Source organism: Rissa tridactyla, chromosome 2 (assembly GCF_028500815.1).
Source record: "Rissa tridactyla isolate bRisTri1 chromosome 2, bRisTri1.patW.cur.20221130, whole genome shotgun sequence".
Lineage (NCBI taxonomy): Eukaryota > Metazoa > Chordata > Aves > Charadriiformes > Laridae > Rissa > Rissa tridactyla.
The window spans coordinates 31,917,401-31,931,895 of record NC_071467.1 but is presented as its reverse complement, the minus strand read 5'-3'; the positions used below and the strand labels follow the sequence as shown (position 1 = coordinate 31,931,895).

General features: G+C 39.9%; 1 protein-coding gene across 4 annotated transcripts in view; it reads right to left on the bottom strand.

The window, feature by feature from the left end:
- Positions 1–14,495, bottom strand: part of PAG1 (phosphoprotein membrane anchor with glycosphingolipid microdomains 1) — a 117,052-nt gene that overhangs the window by 68,893 nt on the left and 33,664 nt on the right. Inside the window, exon 1 of one of the 4 annotated variants that reach the window (XM_054193224.1) lies at positions 10,559–10,700. The exons of the other annotated variants lie outside the window; for them this stretch is intronic. The gene's annotated coding sequence lies outside the window, so the exon portion shown is untranslated. Of the gene's footprint in view, positions 1–10,558; positions 10,701–14,495 lie in introns of those variants that run through there. 4 annotated transcript variants of the gene reach the window in all.

Here is a 14,495-nt window from a genome sequence, read left to right as displayed (position 1 = left end):
GTGACAAAGATAGGAAGATATTAAATATGTTTCATCTCCTTTGAGGAACTTAATTAGCAGCCTCCCTTTGGCTCAACACTTCCCTTTCAAGACTAATGTTGCCACCTCCTCTTTATTAAATTCTCCACCTATGTAAAATGTCTTCTATAAATCTCCTTTTTCTCTTACCATACTGATAAATCTCCACATGGGTACCATATTCAAATTCTTTATCAAAATGGAGATGGATTATATCTATTGCCTTTCTTCAACGACAGAACTGAAGAAGATGAAACAGCTACCCTTGTCACAAAATATTTATTAATATTTTTTATTTTATCCCATTTTCTGTTTGCTTCCCTGACTTTATTATCTTTTTCAAAATTTGCTCTAAAATATTACATAGTCTAGAGGTTGGCCTAACAGGCTGTTATTTGCCCAAATCCACTTCGTCTGGATCCATCTCATAATTTGAAGTATAAATTTTATGTTTCTCATTCTCATGCCCCATTGTTCAATATATTCATTAGAAACTCTGCAATCTCATATAACAATAAATGTCTTTCCAGGGACGAGCAGAAATGTTTTTAGAAGTAAAATTTTATGGCCTCTTACTGCCAGTCTCTGGAAAAGAAGCGCTGGATATTATGTTTCTCTAACTTGTCCCTGAAACTGCATTGCTGTTCTTAATGATACACTGTACTCTGGGTTTTTTTAATAGCTAATACAGGGAACACGGTTCCTCTTTAAAGAGGCCTCCCAAATCAAACCTAAAATCAAATACCTCCCCATAACTTAATTTAAAAGGTTAGAAAAGGTCAAGATTCTCTTCACCACCAAAGTACTTCTCCAATTCTCAATAAGAAATTGAATTTCTTTCATCTGGAGCAAATGTATATAATGCAAACGGCATTCAGAAACTCTACTGCACTTTGGAATTAAACTCACTTTCTGCAGCTGCTGTTTTAAAAATCACCAAAGCCTCGTCTCATTGACATATCCCTGCATTAACTTCAACAAATGAGTTTAAATGTTTTCGGCCACCAACTGTGGAACTCCGCTGCATATTCCACTATACACCAGCCCACAACCTAATTAGCCGCACTGCAAATATCCTAGATATCTACTAATACTATGCACAAAGATGTAATTAGAAGTGGGTATGTATGCAGATACATTCGAAGAAAAGGGAGAACAAGCGTACAGCTCCAACTGGTATCTTTATTAACTCATTCTCAGTGGCAGTATCGTACACAGGGTTAGCGCGAGGTTAATGTATACCCCACACTGTGACCTTTCAGACTGAATTTAATTGCATCCCTACCAAGGATATAGAAAAATGATAAGGTGCACGCTGATTGATTTTCTTCCTTGCAGACCACAAGAGCTCATTCCAACCAAACCTTGCCGTTAAATTTACAGCACAACTGAAAAAGAGTTTCAAATGATATACACTCTAATCTAATTTTTGAAACTGTGATATCAAAGACTCTCCATCGTAAGCCGCAAAATCCCTATTTACCCTCTATATTGCACAGAGCATTATCCTTCAATTGTTAGCGTGCTTAAAATGCGTATATAACACTGTCAGAGCCTTGCTGTCAAGTGTTAAAGAGCACTTTTAGGCACTCTGCCCCTGTAATCTTTGGGGACTTCAGTAACTACAAGTCAGGGGAAAATCAAAGTAAAAAGAAAAGACAGGTCATCATGAACCTGAATGTAACGTAATCTCATGACAGTCATTTCTACTATATATGCACAACACATTTAGGTTCTACAAGAATTCCACTGTCCTCATTTTAGTAAAGCTGGGACGAGTATCTTTGTAAACATACCAGTGCACGGTGAACTATCTGAACTGGGAAATTTTGCCAGAACATTTTATACACTGAGATTGCTGTATAAAATATGATAGGCCTCATTATAGAGTTTTTTATTCTAAGCTTTAGTTTCTTTTATTTGATGCCAACTTAGGGTTTTTTTGCTAAATTTTCATTATTCTTTTAAATACAATTTTTTGTGATATTTTCAGATCTTCAACAGTGACACTATACTCTGCACTAAAAATGCTCACAGGGAACTTTGAGATAGGTGTTTGTTTAAAGCAGATTCCACTTGCAGTGGATGAAAGTAACAGCTGATCACATCGGGGTTTCAAGTTTTTTTAAGGAGGTTATGGCTGGCACATTTTGTTATTAATGTGTAGGGGTTTTAGCTGTTGCACTCATCATCGCGGTCAGAACAACTCGTCTACGTTAACGTACTGAAAAGCCCTGCGCACAGCTGAACCACCACTTGGAGCATTCAGAGGAACAGAAACTTGGATGAGCCCCAAATTATGGTAGACCTAACGTCTCATTTGCCAGCAAATCATTTATATCAGGAATGACTTTAAATGACAACACTAAAATTAAATTTGTCCCATGTTTAACATGCCCATTAAAAAGAAATCCTTCAATGCCATTCACTGCGGCTCAGATGCGGACAGACAAAATGACCATGTGCTTGGCCACAGCCCACCCTCAGCAATATCCCTGACTCAGACCATCTGCTGAACCTACTGACTCAAAAATTCACCATTACAGGTGTTTCCATGAGTCTCTGGTGCACAAAGGTGCTGGAACAGCCATCATGAGCCTCAGAAAACAGAACTTTGGCTAGACTGGGATAGTGTGACCTATGTCACTTATTGTTGGTTTACCAAGACTCCACTTGAATTTCCCAGCAAGGCTGCACCCAAAGCAGTGCTGGAGCCTCCTGAAGCCTTCAATTACCTCAGGCTTCCCTTGGATGACCCTCAAGAAACAGAGCACAGTGGCAGCCGCAGGCTGGGGTGGACCTGGGACTGGGTGAGTTTCACAGAGCTTTGCGCGAGGAGTCAGCGCTCTAACAAAGCAACCTCAGGAGAGCCCACTGTGAACCTAAATTCCCAGTTTCTCATTTAATTCATTAGAATGGAAGCTCAGTGTGAATGACTCCATTAAGGCAAAGGCAGAATTAGGCTCATCACGCATGCAGCAGCATATGTCTCTTTCAACATGCACTGCAAAAGAGATACAGAATGGAAAACAGATGATTTTTAACTTCCTATTCTGTCTACTGGTAAAGAAAACATTCTCAAAACGCTGTATATCTTCATGTAAATTACTGCATTACAAAGATAAATATCAAAGTTATGTGAGATGCTAGATAAGTAACAAAAAAGGTTTAAAAGAACAAGGAAGAAATAAAAACACCTACAAAATCTCCAAAGACAAAAAAATAAACAACAGTTTATTTGTGTTCCCAGGAAAGCCTAAAGCCAAACATTAGCATTTTCTTTTGGAGGCAACTTTCTGCATATTGAGAGCCAGCTTAAATAAACGGCTGGCTTTTCTTCTTAGAATATTTGGGCAGTCTGCAAATTTTTTTCTCCTTTGAGAAAATAAACATGAAAACCAATGCAGGAAGAACGCCACACAGGAGCAGCGCAGAATAAATTCAAAAACCTTCTTATAATTATAAATGAGATCTTGGCCAGGCAGAAATGCATATGAAATGCTGTCAGGTGGGAGCATTCGCCAGCCATCCTTCAGGAGCAACAATCACAGAAATCCACCCTCGTCATCTTGTTGTTGATCTCCTTTCCCCACCCTTCATGAATTTTATATTGCTTTTGATTTTTATTCCCAAACTTCTCTCTTAATCTTGCCTTAGCCCATCACCTGCTAGATCCCAGGGCTCTTCTTTTGTATCCCAAAAACCTCAGTTGAGGATTTGCTGGTATCTAACATGAGAGGTTGAGGGGCTCCAGTCAGCTTTAGGTTGCAGTAATATTTTCTACTTAGTAAAGCCTGGAGGGAAAGTACTTTTCCTTGCTTGCTAGATAGTAAACATTCCTCTTCCACGGGGTAAACAAATTAGCTTCTGTTATTTGTAAAGACACTCAAGTAATGTTCTTGTTTACCTTTATAAATGTCTTTGTGCTATCCCTAGTCTAGCTCAGGGAACCGAGCTGAAGGTGCTGCAGATAACATGGTGAACAGGAGTAAGAGCCTAAACGCTGGCGGGCAGCCCCCAGCGAAGTCCATGCACAGGAAAATAGAGAAACTGTCACTCTGAGTTGGGGCTAAGATAGCAGCAGCAAAAGGGATCTCAAGACAATAAGTATCTTTGGTGAGCAACTTCATGTCACTCGTCAACTCAGCAGAAACATGGTTTTCTGCCTCCAGGGAAGGGTGCAACATGTACTCATTAATGACTGTTTATACAGATCAACACTACTGCTGTATTAATTCCCCCCTCCCCCCCCCTCCCCTTACACAAGATATTTCATGATCAAAGTATTGAAATCAACACTGCCAAAGCAACATTATTTGAGCAGTCAAGTTAAGCACATGCACGTTTGAAGGATCAGATCTTAATGAGGTTTTTGGGTTGTTTTTTGGCACGAATACAACAAACACTTCAACACAAATATAACTGCCCATGCAAAGTGAAGGGCTCTGCTCATGTAATTAGCATCTACAAGCACAAGTATTTGTTTATAAGAATCAAACCAGTCATTAAATATTTATTAGATTATTTCATAAATAGACTAATTAGTTCTGAAATAGCTGCTTTCTTAAACTACATGACCAATATGTAATATGTTAGCCTTCATTTATCAGCTTTCATTGAAAAGAATCCTGCCAATCATCTGACACAACTGCGTTAAAACCACCAGATCGTTGGTCAAATCTTGCAGGTGGTGCACGAAACTCAATACACCCAAATGAAAACCAGTATACTGCCATTCCAGTCAATAGGGCTGTGGACAAACCGGGTCATCACGACCTGAACTGGTGAGCATGAGCGTACACCTTAGAGCACGTACAGCCTGCTAACTCATAGGGTCCTTCTGAAAACAAGAACACATCCGCTGCTCACCCAGGGTAGTTTAAACTACCAAAGCTGGATCTAAATTTATCAAATTTGGTTTGAAACGGAAATATTTTGCAGTAATATGTCACTTCTTAAGAAAGCTGATGTTAGAAGTATGTCCCAGATGTGGGTTAATATTTCCAGACGAATAGAGAGAACAGGAGAAAGTGGGCAATCCATGTTCCCAACCAAAAGCCACCGACTGTCTGCATTGAACAGCATTTGTCCAGGATGCGTCAGATAAGAGGTCTGAGGGTGGGCTCTTGGTGCTACAGCAAAGTGCCTGGCCAAAATACGCTTGTCTGCTCTGGGATGAATATTTCTCCAGACCGTTTCATTAATGTTTCCAAAAGGCCTAGTTTTGCTTCTGTATGGGGGGAAAAAAAGAAAAAAAAAGCAAGTTTCAAATCTAGCATCTTGCACCAAAATTAATTTGGCATTTTGACAAGTCACAGGCACAAGCAACCAGACTTCCAGTGCATCTCCTGACTACCAATGCACAGCAGAAGCTTAATAAGAGCTTTTCATAACGTTCAACAGAAAAGCTTACCTAAGTATCTCCTTCAAACTCCTGTTACTATCTGCCACAGCTCAGATTACTCTTTTCTTTTTCTTTGCATTTTCCACATTCAGAACCATTTTTAACTTACTTACGGCATTAATAAGCTACGTGAGGAATAAGGCGACTGAGCTGGCAAAACCAAACCTAACACAAAAGGTCTCAAATATATACTGTGATGTTGTCAGAAACTGACAATAACTACCAAAACATCATGGAAATAATACAGGCAATAAATTGAAGCCATGTGAATATTTATTTTTATTTTCAAGACAACTCCTGAAATTATGAGATCAATTTGGCCTTGTTTTTCTCTCATCACTTTTCCATCCTGTCAGAAGGTAGCGCAAAAACGCTGCAATCAATACTCGCTTGATAGTCTGGATTAATAGATTTATGTTAATTGCAGCAATCTACATAAAAATACTCCTTAGTATTCTTCTTCCATAGGACTTTTACTGAGGCTGAAGTTCTGAACGCACAGATAAAGTGAAAATAAATGATTTTTTTAAAGAGAAAACTTACCTTGTGGCACACTTCCAGCAAATGTCACGAAGAGGTCTGAGTGCTTCCAGTGGCTTTGATCTCGCTATCATGCGGCGGCTCCTGATTGAAACAAGTGACCCTCAGGGGGAGGGAACAGGGATCACTCAGCTCAGAAAGGGTCTCCTCACATCAGACATGCTTTTCCATACTCTATTTACTTCCAGGCTGGACTCTGTGAAATATCAAATCTCTGCAGCTCCAGCTAATGGGATGGGAGTTATCAGCTCCTTCAAAGGTTCACGCTTCTCGGCTGCCGACAGGACAGCAGCATACCTGCTCCCACCGAGACCCTGCTGATTCTGGTGGGGGCTGCTGAACTGCACCTTGGTTCTGCGAGGAACACCCAACAGCAAAATAACAGAAAGGCAACTAGCCAGCATATCGCTTTCAGCTTCCCGATGGGGAGAAAACAGTAAGAAAAAGCCTCAGCCAATATATGTTATTTTTGTGGCATTTGCCATTTCTTTTAACAGCATGAACTAAGCCCCGGTAAGCATCAAGTGATGAATGAGTTGCTTGTCCTGGCTAAGTGCTGAGCTTAGATCATGGGATAGAAGCTAACAAGAAAAATCATAGAAAATGCAGCACCTGTTGACATTTTCCAACATGCACTGACCTTTCCAGCACCATTACGTTTGGCTCCGCAGCACAATTACGTAGTTTCACCTCTACCTATCTATACGATCCTCATTAGCTGAATCCTATCAAAATCTTTACGCTTTTAGTGAGAGCAGAGAAACAGACATTACTGAAAAAGGACCCTCTGAAAAAAAAAGCGTCAGTTCAGTGACACCAGAAAGCCCCCCACTTTGCTGCTGGGGTTAATTGTTCCCACCACTGTGCTGTAACCTAGCTGGGGGAGTACAGCACAGAGACTGACGACTAACGTGAGGACAACTCCTGGTGACAGTGACAGTAGTAGGTAGCTAAAGAGCACCAAATGCAATATTCAAGGACAGAGTATAGAAAATGAATCCTGTAATCACAAGCACACCTGCAAACCAGAAATCATTTCATGATATGTGAGAGGAGTCCAAGATAATTCATCACTCAGAACACAACCCCCCATATTCTCCCTTGTTTAACTCACTTTATGAGGTTATAATGACTAGCAAATCTACAAATTTGCTTTCCTTCACTTCCCCTCCTCCATTTACACTTGCTTAATATGCAAAGGTAATACGTTTTATTGAAGAAATAAGGAAAATCTGCATTAAGTCACGTCTGCTTCAGAACTTACTTGACTCCCCACCAGCTGGAATCTATTATTTGATTAAAAATGCTGTTGTGCCAGCTGCCATGCAGCACGTTTCACTACCCTGACTCCTAGTGGAATTAAATCCGTACTAAAAATGTAGTCTAGCATGAATCAATCTCTTCTCAATATTAATGCATACCTGGAAAATAAAATCTTTGAAAAAAGAACCCAGGTCTCCTACACCTGGCCACCCCAATCTGTAATGCAGAAGGTGCTCAGTGGGGAAGAACTTCAAACTTCGGATATTATAAGGTAATAATTTCATAAGGCAATATCCTAATTATATGCTCAGGGTTGTTTTTTAGAGTGATCTCTCTTACCATAAAAAAAACAGTCAAACTCCTCTTCCAACAGAACCAGTCCTGAAATACAAGACTGTTGCTGAGTTTAAAGAACTAAAAGCTCTTGTATCTCACCGATATGGTGAAGTATTTACTAGTGGAGGGTAATTATTAGGGAATGTGCCCAGAGCAAAAAATAATTTATAGTTAAGTCTGTTACTGCTAATTTAGTTAGAATGAGGGACTGTGTCAGGCAAAAAGCCCATTTAATTCGAGGGGGATTTCTGCCTAATGTGGACTGCAGGAATATATGCCAAGATTATATGCTGTGAATAAGCACTGAAAATGTTGCTCAGCTTCTTGCAGTGCAAGAACATTAAAAGCTTTAAGGCAATCATTTGCAAAGGCATGCTTAAAAGGCCCCTAAATAGAAACATAGCGATGATGTATTGATCAGAGTGATTCTTCCCATTTTCTTTTTCAGCTACCTCAAAGCAAGTTGCAGACTACAGCTCTGCTAGCTCTGAAAAATGTCCATCAGAAGTTGATGGGATGTTTGCAGCTTGCTTTGTTCAACGGATGGCCATAAAGTATGTTTAAGAGTTTTGATGGTTTCAGACAAGGTATACACAAACATAAGAACATGCAGAGGTAAGGCTGAAAGCTCAAGCCCACATCCATTCCTGGTGATGCCAAGGCAGAGCCAGCTCCTTACTTTCTTTAGAAGAACTAGGTAAGTATTACGTGGATATTTCACTGATTAAACTGATTAACAATAGTCAATCTAAACTCCCAAGTAGGAGTTAAGTTATGCCATATATAAAATATCCAGAAGATAATATAGCAGGTTTCAGGCACAATACTGAACACAATTGAGGGGTCAAGTCACTACTGAGCCAAGCTGATACCATTTGATGGCTGCTTAAACTGAATGGATGGTCTGTGGTTTTAAATTATTTATATTATCAGATGCACTATATGATTTCCCAATAAGCAAGTATTATATTATTTCATATATTTTTAGAGACTGAGCTTTGTATATTTCGACTTTTCACCTTACAACCTCTTTCACACCAGTAAAAAATGTTGTAGTGTAGCCCCATCTACGTTTGTTCAAGCATCAATTAGAAATTAATTACGCATACACATACAGACAAATGCCCTGCAAACACAGAAGGCACGTAAATAACGTTTATGTACTTCTCCTATTCACTACCTTTTCTGGCAGCATATGCCAGCAACCCCAATCCACCATCATCAAATGATTTAACTTGTCATGGATGCATTCCCCTTGTCTGTCATGCACTGTGGAGATATCCTCTGAGCCAAAAGTGCAAAGTACCTGGACCCCCAACACTACCTGCTTTGCTGAGAGAGCACAACGGCTCACCTAAAGACATCACAAAGAGGATTTACACCACTGAAAATGAAGTTTAATTTCTCCTTGGTATGTGCAACTTGTCTCAAAAGCGTCATAGACAGTGACAGTTAAAATCATGATTTTCCTACGCACCAAAAAAAAAGCAATAAATTGAGATTTAGCATGATTTCAGGAAGGGAACACCATCAAACACTGTATAATAAGAGTACAACGCCCAGATTTGCCAACAGAGACATTGAATAATAGATTCAATGGCAATTACAATATTCCTATCCCAAATGGCAGCTAAAACTTTATCCCACCCTATACTGGCATGTATTGTGTGTAGGCCCTACGTTTCAATAAAAGGAAGCAAATGCTTTTAACAGCACACTGGAGAGTTTTTATGAGATATGCGATCTACAGGAACACTATTGTCCCTCAATAAATATTTGTTGACTAAATGTGCTATTTCAATTAACATAACCCTTATTGAAATGATAAAAGATACTGAAGTTTAACTTAAATTTTAAGAAAACTACTGAGTAGTAACAGCAGTAAGGTTATTTTATGTAAAAATATCTTTGATGTTTGTATTTATTATAATATTTATATTTTAATAGCACTGGTGTAAAAATACTGCATGCATGTTACAAGTGTGGAGGAACCTTTTGTGGTCCCAGCCCAAACCCAGCCAGATCTGCCCAGGCTGGTGCTCTCCCAACACCCGCGCTCAGCCGAGCGCTGCAGCAGCATGCGGAGCCGGCAACTCTGCCTGCGGCAAAACACACGCTGCCCCAAAAGCACAGCTCCCAGAGCCTGCGGTCCTGCCTCAGCCCGTCCTTGTGGCCCAGGCACACATCATGCCCTCATGCGAATGCTGAGTAGGGGCATATGAACACAGGCGCAGGGGGAGGCTCCTATATTGCTGATTTTCTGAGTACTGCCAGCCATAGGATTGTGTTGCCTTTGTTCCATAATCTGGAAGGCATAAAGTCATCGTGGCAGGAGACCTGAGGAAGTGTTATGATTAACCTGGTGACATAGGTTTTGGCAAAGAGTTCCTATCATAGAACCATAGAATGGTCTGGGTTGGAAGGGACCTTAAAGATCATCTAGTTCCCACCCCCCTGCCATGGGCAGGGACACCTCCCACTAGACCAGGTTGCTCAAAGCCCCATCCAGCCTGGCCTTGAACAATTCCAGGGATGGGGCATCAACAAGTTCCCTGGGCAACCTGTTCCAGTGCCTCACCACCCTCACAGTAAAGAATTTCTTCCTAATACCCAATCGAAATCTACCCTTTTTTAGTTTGAAACCATTATCCCATGTCCTATTGCTCCACTCCCTCTTTAAGAGTCCCTCCCCATCTCTCCTGTAGGCCCCCTTTAGGTACTGGAAGGCTGCTATAAGGTGTCCCTGGAGCCTTCTCTTCTCCAGGCTATGGATACTTGGGAAAACACTGAACAAACGCCCTGTCCACACTCAAACCTCCGATTTCCCAAGCTCCTGACACCTGCAAATGGAAGTGCTGGAAGATCTGATATTGAATACTAAAAAATGCCACAAGCCCTTAAGAAAAAAAGATATATGTATTTCAGATCAGACATTCAAAATTAACAGAAATATTTTAAGATCATTCCTTATTAAAGGCATATGCCTTAATTTTTTACCTTTGCCATATGATAACAACATTCATTTTCCTCACGTTGTGCTGTGAAAAAGCCTATGAAAGTTGTGAAGCACTGAGCCATCACAGTTATTTTCTCTCTTCCTTCTGTTACGGAAGCATCTAGGAGTCCCAGGCCAGGACACAGGCATGCTGGAGACTGTGCTCTGAGAGAACAAAAAAGATGGTTCTTACCTCTGAGAGTTACATTTAAACATAAAAAAAAAAGAAGAGGCCAGTAAGTGGATACGGATGTTGACATGGAAGGAGGAGGAAACAGAGACAGCATCAGCCAAAACAAGAGGCAATGGCTGTAACACATTGTTAACCTACTTTTTTTTTTTTTTTCAGGGATTACAGCAGAGGAGATTTTAAGGGATTTAAAAGGGGAAAACGAGGTTAAGTGTGTTGTTGTCTGCCCACAGCTCATCCTTAACTTCAGCAGCAGCAATGAATAAAGCCCACAGATGCTGGTTTGGATACATGGCAGGTCAGTGATGAAGCTGATGAACTGGAGGGATGTGTGGATGGATGTGCCAGAAACGCTTTGGGTATGAAATCAGGCTGCTTCTTACTACCATTATGATAGAGAGAGATAGATGAATATTACAGAAATGCTCACAAGAAAACAAATTTCTTTTTACAGCAGGTTTGAACAAGATAAAAGCTACACAAGCTATATGTGGACCATGCTTGGCAGTGGCCTGAGAGGTGGCATTGCTTCATGACCACAGGCATCCCTAGGGCTGGCTCCTAAACAACTCTCAGTCCACAGACATCTCTGGAGGAAGAAACATGCCTTATTCAACATCCTTCACAACTGATTTTTTTTTTTAAGCCCAGGACATCATTAGCTAAGTTGGTTGTTTTCAGGAGTTACTATCTTCTAATGACTCCTAAAATATCTGTATGCAACAGTTGGAAACTTCCGTGTTCCACAAATAATTTGGTCTTTTATAAATTGATTTACACATGTACCTGCTATATAATTCTGTTAGAAAATATTTCAGATAACAGTTTTCCTGCTATCTCCTTAGCTCAGCCATTTTACAAAGTTCAGAGCACAGAAGTACCTGGGGTCCGTTGGAGCTCAGTAACAAACCCTGGTCTTCAAACACATTTGCCTTTCAGTAGATGACGGTCTCAACAGCAGTACTGCCTTTTATCCAGCTGACCCGTGAGATGGACTAGTGTCTACCAGCCTCTTACTAAGCCTCAGAAAACATCTGTTTGTTCGCTAAGGCAAGTTGTTTCACTAAAGACATGTTGACATTAGGTAAATTACTGTTTAAGGGGAAAAAAAAGGTAAAAATAGAAAAACGCAACAGATATCTTCTTCCGATACATGACCTTTTTAATGGTGGTTTCCCAATCAATCACTTTTCATCCAAAGTTCCAGTAAAGCACCAGAAGAAAGCAATTTTAGGAACACAACAACATCACAAAATTAAGGAAGCTCCTTTTGCTTCCTTGCACTGTTTTCAGATAAACCTTAACAATGAAAATGCCCATTAAAAAATATGGCTGGGGTTTCATTTTTTTTGCTTAGTGCTCTTCACTGTGCCTTGTAAAAGCTAATAAAAATCAACGCCCAAGGGAAAGCCAGTAAGTAACACACTAGCTTGCTAATGTATCACTGTCCTAAGTAACTGTGGGTTGGAAGAGCACACCAAGTCCCAGCATCCTGGTAACAAGAACATTGCAACCAGTCCAGCCCAGTTAAGTCATCCGTAGCGAGCGGTCCCACAGAGCAGGATCTGGCTCAGGGAGAGTGGCATTGCTTTCCAGGCTCCCCCAGCTACAGGGATAACACCTCCACTGACTCGAAGGGAGATGCTGCGCTCACATGAGGACCCAGATGCTCAGAAGTAACTCAACATGTGTGTCAGCCTGAAGCTGAATTCCACCCCACAACTGGGTGCCTACACTCCCTTCACACCACAGCATTCTGTAAGGCTCTTACAAGATGCAACTTACTGTACAATAACATAAGCCTCCAAAATAAGTTAAATGGGCCATGTCCTGAAAATAGCTACTTCCCTCCCCTGACTAGAGGAAACCTCGGGTGACCAGCTCTGGTGTAGACCTCCTCTGTCTGAGTGTCCTGAAGAGCACTCCAGGCTGCTGAAGCGGAAAATGCATGTATCCGCACTTTAGTGCTTTATCTGGGGCTGGGTATTCTTCTGCTGTCAAAAGAACAGAGTTATGTTCCTGACAACAGTAATGACAGAACTCCATTAAGAAAACAGAGTTCAGAGAGGCAGAGAGATGCAGTTGAGCTTTGGACAAAGAAACCTTACTAACTGACCGGCTACCGGTTATCTAAATAGATTAAAAGAGTTATTATTACAGCTCTAGTTTAACAGTTTGGAAAAGTGACATTTAGGGTCGCTACTTAACATACAGACATCCTTAACGCTCTGCAGTAAATTTGTTATTTAAAACCTCCTTGTAAATACATGGTAACTCTTGCAAGTTAACAGCAGCATCTAAAACTATTGGCAAGAGCAAATCAAAATACATCCTTTTTTGAGAAATGAAGTCTTTTCATGACTTCATGTTCTCATCAGATAGCAACCACAAAAAATATGCCTATTGCAACATGTACAATAGCCCAGGAAAATGTCATTTTTTCCTACACTTTCTTCAGACTGAGTCAAATGAAATTAGATTTTCAAATCCATGAAAGACAGGCATATGAAAACACTGTAGTGCTTCCCCAATGCCGTCGTCATATGTCAGAACACTAAATGTGAAGGTTCATACATTTGATTTCCTAGAAGATACCAATGAGGTATCATATTTTCCTCTTCTTTTTAAAGACCACTTCCTGGGTAAAAAAAAAATAATAAAAAGATGTGTGCATGCTTCAGGCACTCTTACTTATTCTGGATGGACGCAGATTATGCTGTCCCAGTTGAGTGATTTAAAATTGCATTTATTGTGATGTTTCGTGATTGAAGAGGTCAAAGCCTCCCCTGGGGAAAACAACTATAAGGTGTTCTGCAGACCAATTTAAGGAATACATGTTAACTTCTTAGCTTCAGAAGGTTAACATGTGCCCTGGTTTCACTGTAAATAACACGATCATCTTATTAACCAAGAGAAAGGCAGTAACTTTCACATCAATAGAGTAGAAATGAATTCTTTTCATAGACTTCCCCTCCCCCCTTAAAATATGCAAAGCAAATTTTGAAATTCCCAACCCTATATATCAAAGAACATTCAGGTTCAAAGTCAAATACTAGAAAGTCGAGAAATGCCAGAACAAATTTAGTTCAGCTCCCTTGTGTTTATACATTAAGATGAAATACTTAATTACATGATGACGTGCTATTTTTTTTTGACTGCATTATCTGTGTTTTAAATAACAAGAAGTGAATTCCATAGTGGCCTGATTTGACAAGATATTCAGAGGTCTACTCATTTCAAATATAATACTTCAATAATTAAAATTACTTATCTTGTTGAGAGAAGTATAAGGTCAGATAAAAATTTTCCTAATACCACCTGTGAGTTCAATTTTTTTTTTTCTCATTAGACAAAACATTTTTGGAAATAAAATGTATCTTCTACCAGCAAATACTACTTGATAGTATGCTGTGATCTAATTTTGAATTAACAAAACCAGAGCAGATCATCTTCTGCCTAGTTCTTTTCAAACAGGTCTATCACAATGACTACCTTATCAAAATATTTCAACTCACAGTCTAAAAATACCATCTATTTATTATTTTAACCTGCTGTACAGACATCAGTCTAACACTCAATTAGAGTAAGCGGTTATGAATCATGCGCGTTTTAGGAATATCTGGCTCTCTGAATAACACTCAGGTTTAAAATCTTTATTGATAAAAATGTCTTACTTCCAACAGAAATCTAGATACAAATGTACAAATTAGGGCTAAAGCAGCAAGCCTGCTTTATGGCTGAGAGGTGTC